The sequence below is a fragment of the Colobus angolensis genome, unplaced genomic scaffold (assembly GCF_000951035.1).
Source record: "Colobus angolensis palliatus isolate OR3802 unplaced genomic scaffold, Cang.pa_1.0 Scaffold517, whole genome shotgun sequence".
NCBI lineage: Eukaryota > Metazoa > Chordata > Mammalia > Primates > Cercopithecidae > Colobus > Colobus angolensis.
The window spans coordinates 1252175-1263720 of record NW_012118677.1 but is presented as its reverse complement, the minus strand read 5'-3'; the positions used below and the strand labels follow the sequence as shown (position 1 = coordinate 1263720).

Below are 11546 nucleotides of genomic sequence, written 5' to 3'. Positions count from 1 at the left end.
AATCATCACGTCTACTCTAACAAGCCGCCCCCCAGGCTGGAGGGCTGTTGCAGGGGGAAGGAGAGGGGGAAGTGGGAGAAGGCAGAGACCCCAGGCCATGTTATCAGCAGCAAGGTGATTGTGTTATGTGTCCTTTTACAGTTGAGTTAGATGTGTCCCACCAGTTATGATGGGAATCAATTTAAATATATTTTCTTGATCCCAGAAGCTCAACTACATGGACAGTGGTTACACTTGACATGATGATTTGTTATAGCACAACTTATGTATTTCAAATGGACAAAAAATTAGCATCATTTCCAGTATCTTAAGATAAATTTCCTTTGAATGGAAGCTTTCTTTCCAGTACTTTCAGGTCTATAAGATGTACCTAGAAAATTTACTACTGTGGAAAATGAAGACTGCTTCAATTGAATGAGGGAAGAGGTGAAGGCCCCGTGGTTTTACTTTTTGATTAACTGCTATAACAGTGTCCTTCAAGTGGCTGAGGGAGTTTCATATTTTCTTTAGACATCATTAGGCGCTAAAGCTCTTGCAGAACAACTTTGTATCTCTGATTTTTTAAATTTATTTTGTATCCTTCAGTCAACTCACACCAGCAGAACCACTTTGATGCTATATGAATTCTGCCATTTTGCTAGCACTGACACGGCTCTTGGTCTACCACTCCATTAGAACTCTTAACTCCATTCATATTAATTTTTGTTAAAAATCTTACAAAGTGGGTGCTTCTGGGTATTTAGGTCCACATTTTATTTTAAGGCTGTATATTCAGTTTTCATCAATTGTTCTTGGAGGCCCAATTACCGTCTCTGTCCATCTTGTAAGTATCATGTCTTCACCGTCTTCTAGACCCCAGCTACCTGTGCCATCACCTACTCCTTTCTGACCTTGTTCCAGTTCTTCCAACAGTTGGAAATTCTGAGGGACTTTTACTCCCAAGCCCATGGTGGCATCACTCCTCTAGTGTTTACTTTTTGGAGTGGTTGCTCTGTCAGAAAACCTGGCTCATGGAGGGCCAGGTCATTTTTATTTGTAGTTTAATTCATCTTTTGCTAAATGCAACACAGTCTGGCTCAGCAAATTGTTCTGTTCAATTCTCACAAATTAAGCATGCTAGAACATAATAGCAGCAACAGATGAAATCTAGAGACATACCACGATGCTCTTTCTGGATTCCTCTCCAGGGCCTGTGTTCCCATCTCCCAGCAGCGGAGAGTTCACAGCTGTGCTCCTCGACGGACTTGCCCTCAGCCAGGACGCTGCCTCCCTTGAGGTTACAGGGACGATCAGGGCCAAGGCCAGGCTGTTGTGTTGAGTCAATGGCTTGATCTTCCTGTCAGTTTGGGACAACTCAGAAGGATCATTCCCAGCTTCAGAGTGTCCTGTGGGATTGGTTGAGGCCTCCACAGCAATTGCACCACAATTCAGCCCTTCTTTTTGCCCCATCCTGCCTTCCTCTCATCTTTATAGCCACATGCATAGCTTTCCAGAACATTCACGAAGTCTTAAAAAACTAATGTTTAACTTCATAAAGGGACATATCCAAGCACCTTTCTCTGAATGAGAGGGTGAAAAGAAAATCATACACTTCTATAATCTGTATATTAACTGAGTAGAAAGGGTGTAGGTTAGCAATGGCACAGGAAGTTGACTTTTTACCAGCAAGGGGAGAGAAGTTTTGCTGCCTAGAAGTCTCTGCATTGTGAGTGCAGTTAAGCTACCTGGCCTTGAGTATCACCGTGTCTGGAGCCAGATGGCAGCTGAGAATCCTCGACTCCCTATGAAGTGCTTCTGTGGGGAAGAACACTGTCTAGTGCCCAGTCTTCACAGAATCTCCCCAGTCAGCTTTGCAAAAGAAACCACTGGGCCGTGAAATTTCAGAAACAGATGAGAGCCTAGAGGTCATTCCATCTGGTCATTTCCAACATGGAGTGTCCAGACTTAAAAAGCAGAATTGGAGTTCTTCAAGTTATTTTCAATACTTTAAAAAGCCAAATTGAAATGATGTGTTTACCATTTAATAGCAGGAGCTAACAGGCTCATCAATACCAGTAAGCCAGTTTAATCTTTAGTTCAACAAATGAATTAACACATACTTGATGCTAGACCCTGATGATACAGAGATGGATAGGCAGATGAATTCCTGGCCCATATAGAAGTTGACTTTCTAGAGGTCCAGTTAGACAAAACCAAGTAAACAGGTAGATTTATTAGAAAAGATACGATGGCTAGGATGAAGAAAGAAAGGTCATCAATAATGTGACACAGAAAAACAGAGAGTAGAATCTAGAAAAAGGAGTTAGAAAGGACCTTGCTGAAACTGATACCTCTCATTTAACTTAGTTAAAAATGGAAAACAAATGAAATAATCCATACAACAAACCCCATGACACAGGTTTACCTATGTAAAAAACCTGCACATGTACCCTTGAACTTAAAAGTAAAAAAAAAGCCAATTACAAAGCCGCGTGGGTTAATGGCAATGACTTTTGGTTGCATGTAATTCATGAACTTATGTTAACTTGTGGGAAAATAAGGTCTGACTCCTGACAAAATAAACTACTTACAGTCACATGAAAAAAAGGAAAACAAAGTAATTGTTACTCAATAAATACAATTCTTTTGACAAATGATAGTTTTCAAAGTGTGGGTGCCCTGTGGAATTGACAAAAATGACAAAAATGGGTCTTATATGAAACAGTTAAAACCACTGATCTAATTCCATCTCTCATTTAAGAAATAGACAGACAGGCAACTTGGTGAGATCACATCACTAATCTCTGGCCAACTGGGACTAAGACTTAGGTCTCCTATGCCTTAGTATGGGGCTCTTTCCATTGTGTCATGCCTTGAATCGCAGAGATGGCCCAGAAGCAGCGTGGAGCATGTTGCAGAGACGTGACTCTGCACTGAAGCCTCCTTATTCAGTCCTCTGCCTCTTATTCACAGTGTGATCTTGGACAGACTGTTTTATGCCTCAGTTCCTTCCTCTATAAAATGGGATGCTGATAACACTACTTCTCCGAGGTTGTAGTACTGTTCAGTGAAGGAGCCGAGGCACTGAGATGACTCAGCTCATCTGCAAGAACAGGGAGAAAGGACAAAGGCCAAGGGTAGTTAACCCACGGGCACATCTGCTCAATCAGGAAACAGCCTTGGCCCATGGGGCTGAAGACCTTGCTGCTCCAATACTGCTCTGGTACTGTGTCCCTGGGAAGGTCACTTTTGGTCCCCAGGCCTCCCTTTTCCCTTCTAAAAAATGTGACTCCTACTATCCATCCCCATTTCAATAAGGAAAGGTAAAATCCAAAAAGTGTTAAAAGGTGTTGACTCCTTGGAGAAGGTTTCTGTTTAGAATGCAGGGGTGGAAAAACATTTTTCTCATCCATCTCTAGGTTCATGACTGAGGGCCCTATAACAAAGGGCAGGTTAACAAAAGAGAAAGGCATGTACATTTATTTAATGCAAGTGTTATGTGACATGGGAGCTGTCAGAAATGAAGACCCAAAGCAACAAGGAAATGTATATTTTTATGGTTAGGTTTGATGGAAAGTGGAGAAGTATTATCCAAGGAGAAGGATAATTGGAGAACAAACAGGTAAGATCTAATGGTAATAAACCAGGGAAGCTTAGCAAGGCCTGTTTGTTCAGATTCTTCTCGGTATCTCTGGGTCCTTGGCAACTTCTCTCTGAGTATAGGGAGGGCACCTCTCAAACGAAGGTCTTATGATCTGCTTCAGAGGGAGATCAGGAAATCCTTCCTAGGTTTTATAGCAGGTTTCCAGAGAGTGGGGGACAGGGGGATGAAAGTGACCTTCTTGCTTCTGTTGTTTTTCAAATGCTAAGATGCCATTTATTTATTTTTAGAGACAGAATCTCACTCTGCCACCCAGGTTGGAGTGCAGTGGTGTGGTCATAGCTCACTGCAGCCTCATACTCCTGGGCTCAAGGGATCCTCTTGCCTCAGCCTCCCAAGTAGCTGGGACTATAGGTGCATGCCCCCATGCCTGGCCAATTTTTAAATTTTTTTCTAGAGACAGGGTCTCACTGTGTTGCCGAGGCTAGTCTCAAATTCTGGGGCTCACATGATCCTCCCACCTTGGCCTCCCAAAGTGCTAGGATTACAGGTGTGAACCCCTGTGCTCATAAGATGACACATTGACATGATGTAGCATGTCCTGAACCCCATCAAGGGGTAGTGTCCACAGAAGCAGCAGGTGCATGTTTGTGTCTTATACTGAGGGCAAGGCCAGAGATCAGAAGCAGGAGAGTAAAGGGCTGGAAGATGGAGAGTGCAGGTGAGTGAATGTGAACTGGGGACATGGAGGTCATTGTTTACCAGCCTGCAGAGGTGGAACCTGGGAGGATTTCTTTTAAATCCATGTTAGTATGGTCATCCCATTCCATTTGATGCAAGCCATCTCTTCCTGGTTCCATGCTATCAGTTAAAATATAGTCTCTCCCCTGTTTCCAGCTCTTCATCTCATGGCACTATCTCTACAGCAAAAGCTTGAAGTCCCCTACTCTCTGAGGATACCGAGGCAAAGAAATGCCTGTGAATTCTGATTCCTCTGAGAGGGTGCCAGGAATGTTGAAACAGATGTAATTCATCTTCTAAGGACTTCAACAAGTGTTGTTTGTTTCTTCACCATTCAGCTGTTTGTAGTAGGCTTAGTTTGACAGCTGATTCAGGTTGTATTGGAGATTGTCCCTCTCCCACTGGCCAGGCACTTTGCCAGCAGGTTGGCCAGTCAACACCTGCTCTGTGCTTGCCCTTGTCCTCAGAGTGCTAGGGATAGGAGAGCCTTACCACTCACGTTCGTGTCTCAGAAAAGCAACAGGTAATGATGCAGAATTCATTTTTATAATGATGTATAGCCAGCAAATTCCCCAAACTCGCTGTCACATCTTATTATAGATATGTGCTTGCATCTGGGGCGTCTTCTTGCAGGCCCATCTCAGGGGAGCAGGCAAACAAAGTAAGAGGCACGGAAGGCAGAGCGGCAGGAAGGAGGCACAATCGCCGCCTGGCAAGCTCGCAGTCATCCCCGCAGTAAGCCTCCCCGGGATTTCCTGAATGCCTCGATGGGGGCTTTGTAGCAAACTTTAGCTTTTTATACATCTCGGTAGCAATGAAAATAGAGCAACTGAGGTTGATTGACGGAGCTGAGTAGTGCCTCTTATTCATCCCAAAGCTTTTGTTAGAGAGGGGAGGTGAAAATATCCTTAGCCCTTAGCGGTCCCCGCTCCTAGTTGAGACCCCAGCCCCCTCTCTGGTTTGAAAAGTTCTTTGGCTCCAGCACAAGGAGGTCAGTAGGAGAAACCAAGCGAAGGTCGTACCACTTTTTCTTCCCCCTTTATTTTATGTTAGTCATGGTAAGTGGCTAGATTTTTAAAACGATCCAAAAGCATGAAGTGGGAGCCTGGAGAATTCTTATTTGCATATTAATGCCAAGCCTGTGTTGCCAGCACCCAGTTATTTCAAAGGCTGTTGCCAAGAGCACAGCTTTGAAAGGCCTCAGCGCAGAGGCGGGCACCTGGGGCCTCTGTCCCAGGCTTCACCAAATGAGAGCACAGGGCCCCTTCTTTCCGCTGCTCTCTGGGCTTCCTGGGTGCAACAAACAACAGCTTCTCCAAGTGGCCAACTTCACCCATGCCTGTTCCCTCTCCACAAAGGTGAACAAATGCTGAGGCGCGGGAGATGGGCAGTGCTTTGGATATAGGGGCTATTTTTCTTGTATACCTTGGAGTATTTTTGATCACTTGACTTTTTATTTCGTTTATCATTGATCGACGGTGTTCTGGTTACTGCGGGTTATCCTAGACGTTAGCAATGGCTAGGCTGCGAGGATGGTGGTTTTCCATCAGACAGTGGGGACCTGTCCTTGTGTATGTTCAGTATTCTCATAGTACTGAACTAAAAGTATGTTGGCTTTAGGTTGTCCAAAACACCTTGCCTACTGGATAATCCCAGTAATTTAACCAGGTTTCTTTCAAACCATGGTAGATTTTGGTCCATGTAAGTGCAACTTCTTAGAGGACGGACCATGTTTATTCCTTTCCTATTAATACGACCAAACAGGGGCTGCGGGACGCTCCCTGGGATCCCAGGGATTTTGTGAGCATCGGGCGCCCCCTAGTGTCCAACTAAGAGCACTGAGCTTGTGTGCTCTAATCCTGGCAACAAATCGAGCCCAGGTGCGGGAATAAGGAGAGGAATCTCAACTGATTTTCACTCATTCCCTGGGCAGGGGTGTTGCGGGGAGGGGTGGAAGTGGGGAGGGAGTCCGCTTCCGGAAGCAGCTTGTCCAGTCTCCTGGAAGCTGCATCCAGACCACAACCCCTGGGAGGAAGAGTGAACCGTGTCCAGGACTTCTTTACCCACCAAGTGTTCAGAGACCAAGCTCACGCAGTGGAAAGAGGTCGGATTTGGGAGTTAGAGAGACTAGGGTTCAACTCCTAACTTAGCCATTAACCAGTAGCGTGACCCTGGACTAAGCACTTAACCTTTCTGATGGTGACAATTTCAAAATGGTGGCAGGAATAAGTGTTATTTCAGGGTGATGAGGAGAATCCTGTAAGAGTAAAGACAAGCTCTAAAGTGCCTGCCGCTCTCAGCAAGTGTTTGTTAGGCCCCTCTGCCTGTTGGCTGTCTCTCATCCCAAATCTGAAACTGCTTCCATGGACTGTGTTCATGAATATGCCATTTCTGTCTATAAAAATATAGTATAGAGAGGGTTTTTTTGGTGTGTTTTTGGATGTTTTAGTTGATTTTTCAAAGTGATCTTAAGGTTTACCCTAACTTATCTCGTGCAACCATTTCCAGCTTAGATGTGGCCATTTGCTCTTTGACAATTATGAGAAACTGTTAGGCTGTAGCCTTGGAACCTGGGCTGCCGATCAGGCCAAGTGAGGTGATCCACTAATAGGGGTCCACCTTCCCTGGGATGGCTGGCACAGAACCTCCAGACCAGGACAAGCCATGTCTTGCTTCTAGTTTCACTAAAAGTCATGGATCAGTTTTCCCAGTGACCCACTCCAACGTAATATCAAAACGTGATCCTATCAAATCTCAAAACCTTCTAGCTTTCAATTTTGATTTCCTTTCAATTTCGTTTTCCTTTCAATTTATTTGGGGCCACTTTTCTATCGCAGAAGAGTTTAATTAGAAAATACTCTTCTGTCTTCTATTTTTACTGTGGAAGGAGAAAAGAGGGATTCTTGGTAGCGTAGGTAGCACAGGTAAATGTGGGATTATCCAAAAAAAGAAAACTGTTGACAGACTTTTTCACTTTTACTACAGGCTTAAATGCTTACAAGAAAGGGAAGTGAATTAGAACACGTGAATAGGTTATTTTGAAAAGTCGCCTTGTGTATGGGGGAAGAGATGGGGTGATGGAGATGCCCACAAGTGTCTGACAAGGCAGACAGCTGAGTCCCAGTTTAGTCCCCTGTGTATATATGCATGTCTGTGTCCTTGGGCACAACACTTACCTCTCTTACATCTCTATTTTTTCCATCTGTAAAATGAGGCATCATCATGGCACCTACCACATAAGGTCATTGAGAAGATCATATTAGATGATGCATATATCACATATCTACATAAATTGTATCCAATAAAGGATATATCTTTCTACTGTTATTCATTCACATTTTCTTTCTGTATGAACTTATTTTGGGTTCATAGTGTACCTTTTGCAAGCTTCCTTGCCAATTTACAGAAGTGCAGGTGGTCTTACTTCACTTCCTGCTGAAATGAGAGAGCAATCGGTAGTTTAACCATCCAGGGATGAGATGTGGAGATCTTATGCAATCTCTACTTGGCTCTGAAAACAGAAGGCACTTAAGGTCTGCTTGTCACCTAACTTGGAGTCAAATAAAATGCCAAGCGTAGGAAATATGCCAGTTCTCACAAGGGCAGGCCTCCTATCACATCCCTTCTCCATCAGACTGCTTCTGGGAGATGAGAGGGTCTCCTAGGTGAGGCCCCCCTTTTTTTTCTTAGTTTGGGTTTAAATGGAGGCATTGGTAACCAACAGCCATGAGTCAGCTACCGCAGTCTTCCTCCAGTGGTGTTTCTCATCATGCCCAGGCTGATTTTACACTAAAAAAAGACCAAGACCTCCTTACTATGTCGCCCTCTTTTTAAAAAAAAATCCACAGTACCTTTGTCACAGTGTTCGGATTGAGGGTGATAACTCAGGTTCAAAACCTGACCTCAGTATTTCCTGTGGTTTCTATTGCATTTCATTACAGTGTGCTAGAAAAGTGCAAGGGGGAAGTGCTGCTGTCATTACCTTGTGGAACAGCAAGGATTTCTGCAAGTTTATGGTAACACAGAAACAACCAATGCCAGATCCGAGCTGGGCATGGTGGTACACACCTATAGTCCCAGCTACCTGTGAGCCGAGGTGGCAGGATCACTTAAGCCCAGGAGTTAGATACCAGCCTGAGCAGCATAGTGAGACCCTGTCTCTAGAAAATAAAAAAAATAGAAAATATCAGACCCAAATTCACCAAAGATTTGGTATGTGAACCCGTTCTTTCTCCAAAGTGACTGCGGTAATTATTTTTGATAATAATAGTTTTCATAGTTCAAAACTCTGTATGACCAAGTGAATTGACTTCACTGATGAAAGATAAAACTTCTCATGGCTGTGACTTGGATGTTCTAAAAACATACAACCACAGAGCCAGAAGGGCCCTTAGCAGCATCTGTTGCTGGTGGCTGCCTGCAGGAGGCTATCTGAAGTAGAGGTCTGTGGTCCCAACTGCTATCCCTTAAGCTCTGAGATGTTGGATAAGTTGCTCTGCTCTTCTTCATAGCCATCTTGCAAGGTTGTTGTGGAAAGATTAAATGAGGTAACCACGCATGCAAAACAGTTAACACAGTTTAATTAACAGCTAGCCGATGAACACACAATTTGTGCTGTTACTGAACAGTTGCTCAACATTTGGTAATAACCATTATCATCACCATTATCATCTTATTTCTACAACTTTACAGGGCTGAGAGTGTCATGCTCTTAGTTCTCTATTCTGGTCAGTCTCTGGGGTCAGCTTTCCTGCTGTGTAACTGAACGCTCTTATCTTTCCCGCAATAGAGGAAGCCCATTTCTTCTTATCCAACTCTTGCTCTGTCCTGCATCTGTCACAGTATTATTTAAGTCTCCCCACCTTTCAGGGCCTCTATTCCCTTTTCTTTGAAATTACCTGCTGGTAATTTCTTTGAAATTAGGGGGAGGGTTGGCGATCTGAAGGGCCTTGCAACTCTGCCACTACATATAGTAACATCCTTCTGGTAGCTGAAGGCATTGCCAGGCCAGTCTTCCATGTTGGACCATTTCTCTGTAGCCACAGGTGGGACTCTCCACAGTGGGTGCTGAGAAAATGGTGATGAATGGATGTTCGGTGTGGTTGTTTTCCCCACGAGTCTCAGATCTCCTCTCTTTCATCATTCTGAGTGCTCTGCTAAGGATCTCTTCTCGTTACACCTAACTTATACAATAGGGAAGAATAAAAGTCAGAGTGCTCTTGTCCTTATCTTTGACCTTGGCCAATCCATTCAAATAACAGATTAAAGTGGGGGCCAACTTATAGCTAGGCTCTGCCATGAACCTAAGCTAATTTGAAAAAGTGCCAACCAAATGGATAATACTAATAGCTACAACACATTAAAAGCACTATGCTATATTTGACACGCGTTTACTTGTTTAATTCCTGTGACTGTCCAAGGTACACCTACCCCTATTATACAGATGAGAAAACTAAGAGAAATTAAGTAGTCTGCCAATGGTCAAGCCAATGCTAAGAGTAGAGATGGGTTTTGACCCCAGGAGCTTCATCCAAGAGTCTCTGTTCTTGACCACCTATGAAATGCTTCTAGACAGATTTCTCACCACTTTTTAAAGGTATTCATCCAGGAAAGATACTCAGAGACAAGAAGACGGGCTAGATGAACTCCTGAGGAGTGTTTTACTCCATGATGCTGCCAAGCCAATGCCGCAGCCACATCATTGCGTGGTTCCATAATGAAGGACCACACACTGTGGGTTTCAAGCAACAGAAATATGTTGTCTCACACTCCTGGAAGCTAAATGTCAGAAATCAAGGTGTTGGCAGGGTTGGTTCCTTTGAGGGCTGTGAGGGAAGGATCTGTTCCAGGCCTCTGTCCTTGGCTTGTGGATGGCTGTCTTCTCATGCGTCTCTTCACATTATCTTCCCCCTATGTGTCTGTGTCCAAATTTCCCTTTTCATAGGGGCGTCTGTCGTATTGGATTAGAGTCCACACTAATGACCTCATTTTAACTTGATTATCTCTGTAAAGACCCTGTCTCCAAATAAGGTCACATTCTGAGGTAGTGGGGGTTAGGACTCCAACATATATTTTTTTGCTGGGAGGATAAATTTCAACCCATAACAGCTCCCCTGTCATTTCAAGGTAATAATCAGTGTGATGACTCCATTTCCCCACAGCAGGGAAGTGGTTTACTTAACAGCGAACTGTCAAGGAGGTTTAGGTTTTAGAATCAGACAGGGCAGCTTTGTTAGTGCCTCACTTGCTACTTTTTGCCAATAGTCAAGTAAGTGGATCTCTGGTACTCATTTAAAAAACAGAAAGAACAGGTTTAAGAAATAAATAAAAGGAAAGTTTCAATCAATGTGTTACTTTTCGAAGCCTTGACTGTTAGTGTCATGGAACTGACTCTTAGTGAATCAAACACTCTTCAGGAATTAGATCACCAAAGGGAAGGTCATATTTTCTAACTAGTTGCCTGAAATAATTAACTAACTTCACTTAGAGGAGTAACTTAACTTCAGAATGATTTATTAATGGATTGGTGATTCCACTCGTAAATGCTATTGTTGATAAATGACATTACACTCTTAAGAATTGCTTACAGTCAATACAATTATCTTCTTTCTTATTTTATCCAGGGTAAATATAATTGTTGCAATAAACTAGGAAACAAGAGTATAGGGAATATTAACTTCAAGATGTCATTAATGAAGGAATAACAGCATCGATATTTAACGACTTCATGTTGTGAAGTTGTCACGACCAAAATGGAGTCACTTGTGTTAAAAACAAAACAAACAAAAAAACCCCTCACAAGCAGAGCTATGAAAGCTGTGAAGAGAGAGTTCTCATGTTTGCATGACCTGATTTTGAAAAAGTCTATCATAAAAGATTCTGCAAAAACCACAACCTTGCACAAAGGCCATCACGACCTTACACAAAAAATACTTCTGCAAGGACACTGCCCGGGAACTGTCTGCCCAACCTCAGACTGGCACCACCCTTCTTACTGATCTTTGTAGCCAAGGGGTTGCACTTGCTGACTCAGATGACATTGGAGGTTTCTGTGACTGGACAAGGGCTTTGTCCAAATATGGTACATACAATTTCAAAATAATTATGTATTCTTATTTTTTCTTTTAAAACTCTTTGTCTTTTTTTTTTTTTTTTACCTCCCTGAATGCACTCATAGTTTACTATGGCACATGCATTCCCATTGCAATGCCCTACTCCCAAATAA

The 11546-nt window shown here is 43.3% G+C and overlaps 1 pseudogene; it reads right to left on the bottom strand.

Moving 5' to 3' along the window:
• Positions 1 to 454: 454 nt before the first annotated feature.
• LOC105525072 lies at positions 455 to 5125 on the bottom strand (annotated as a pseudogene).
• Positions 5126 to 11546: the final 6421 nt, after the last annotated feature.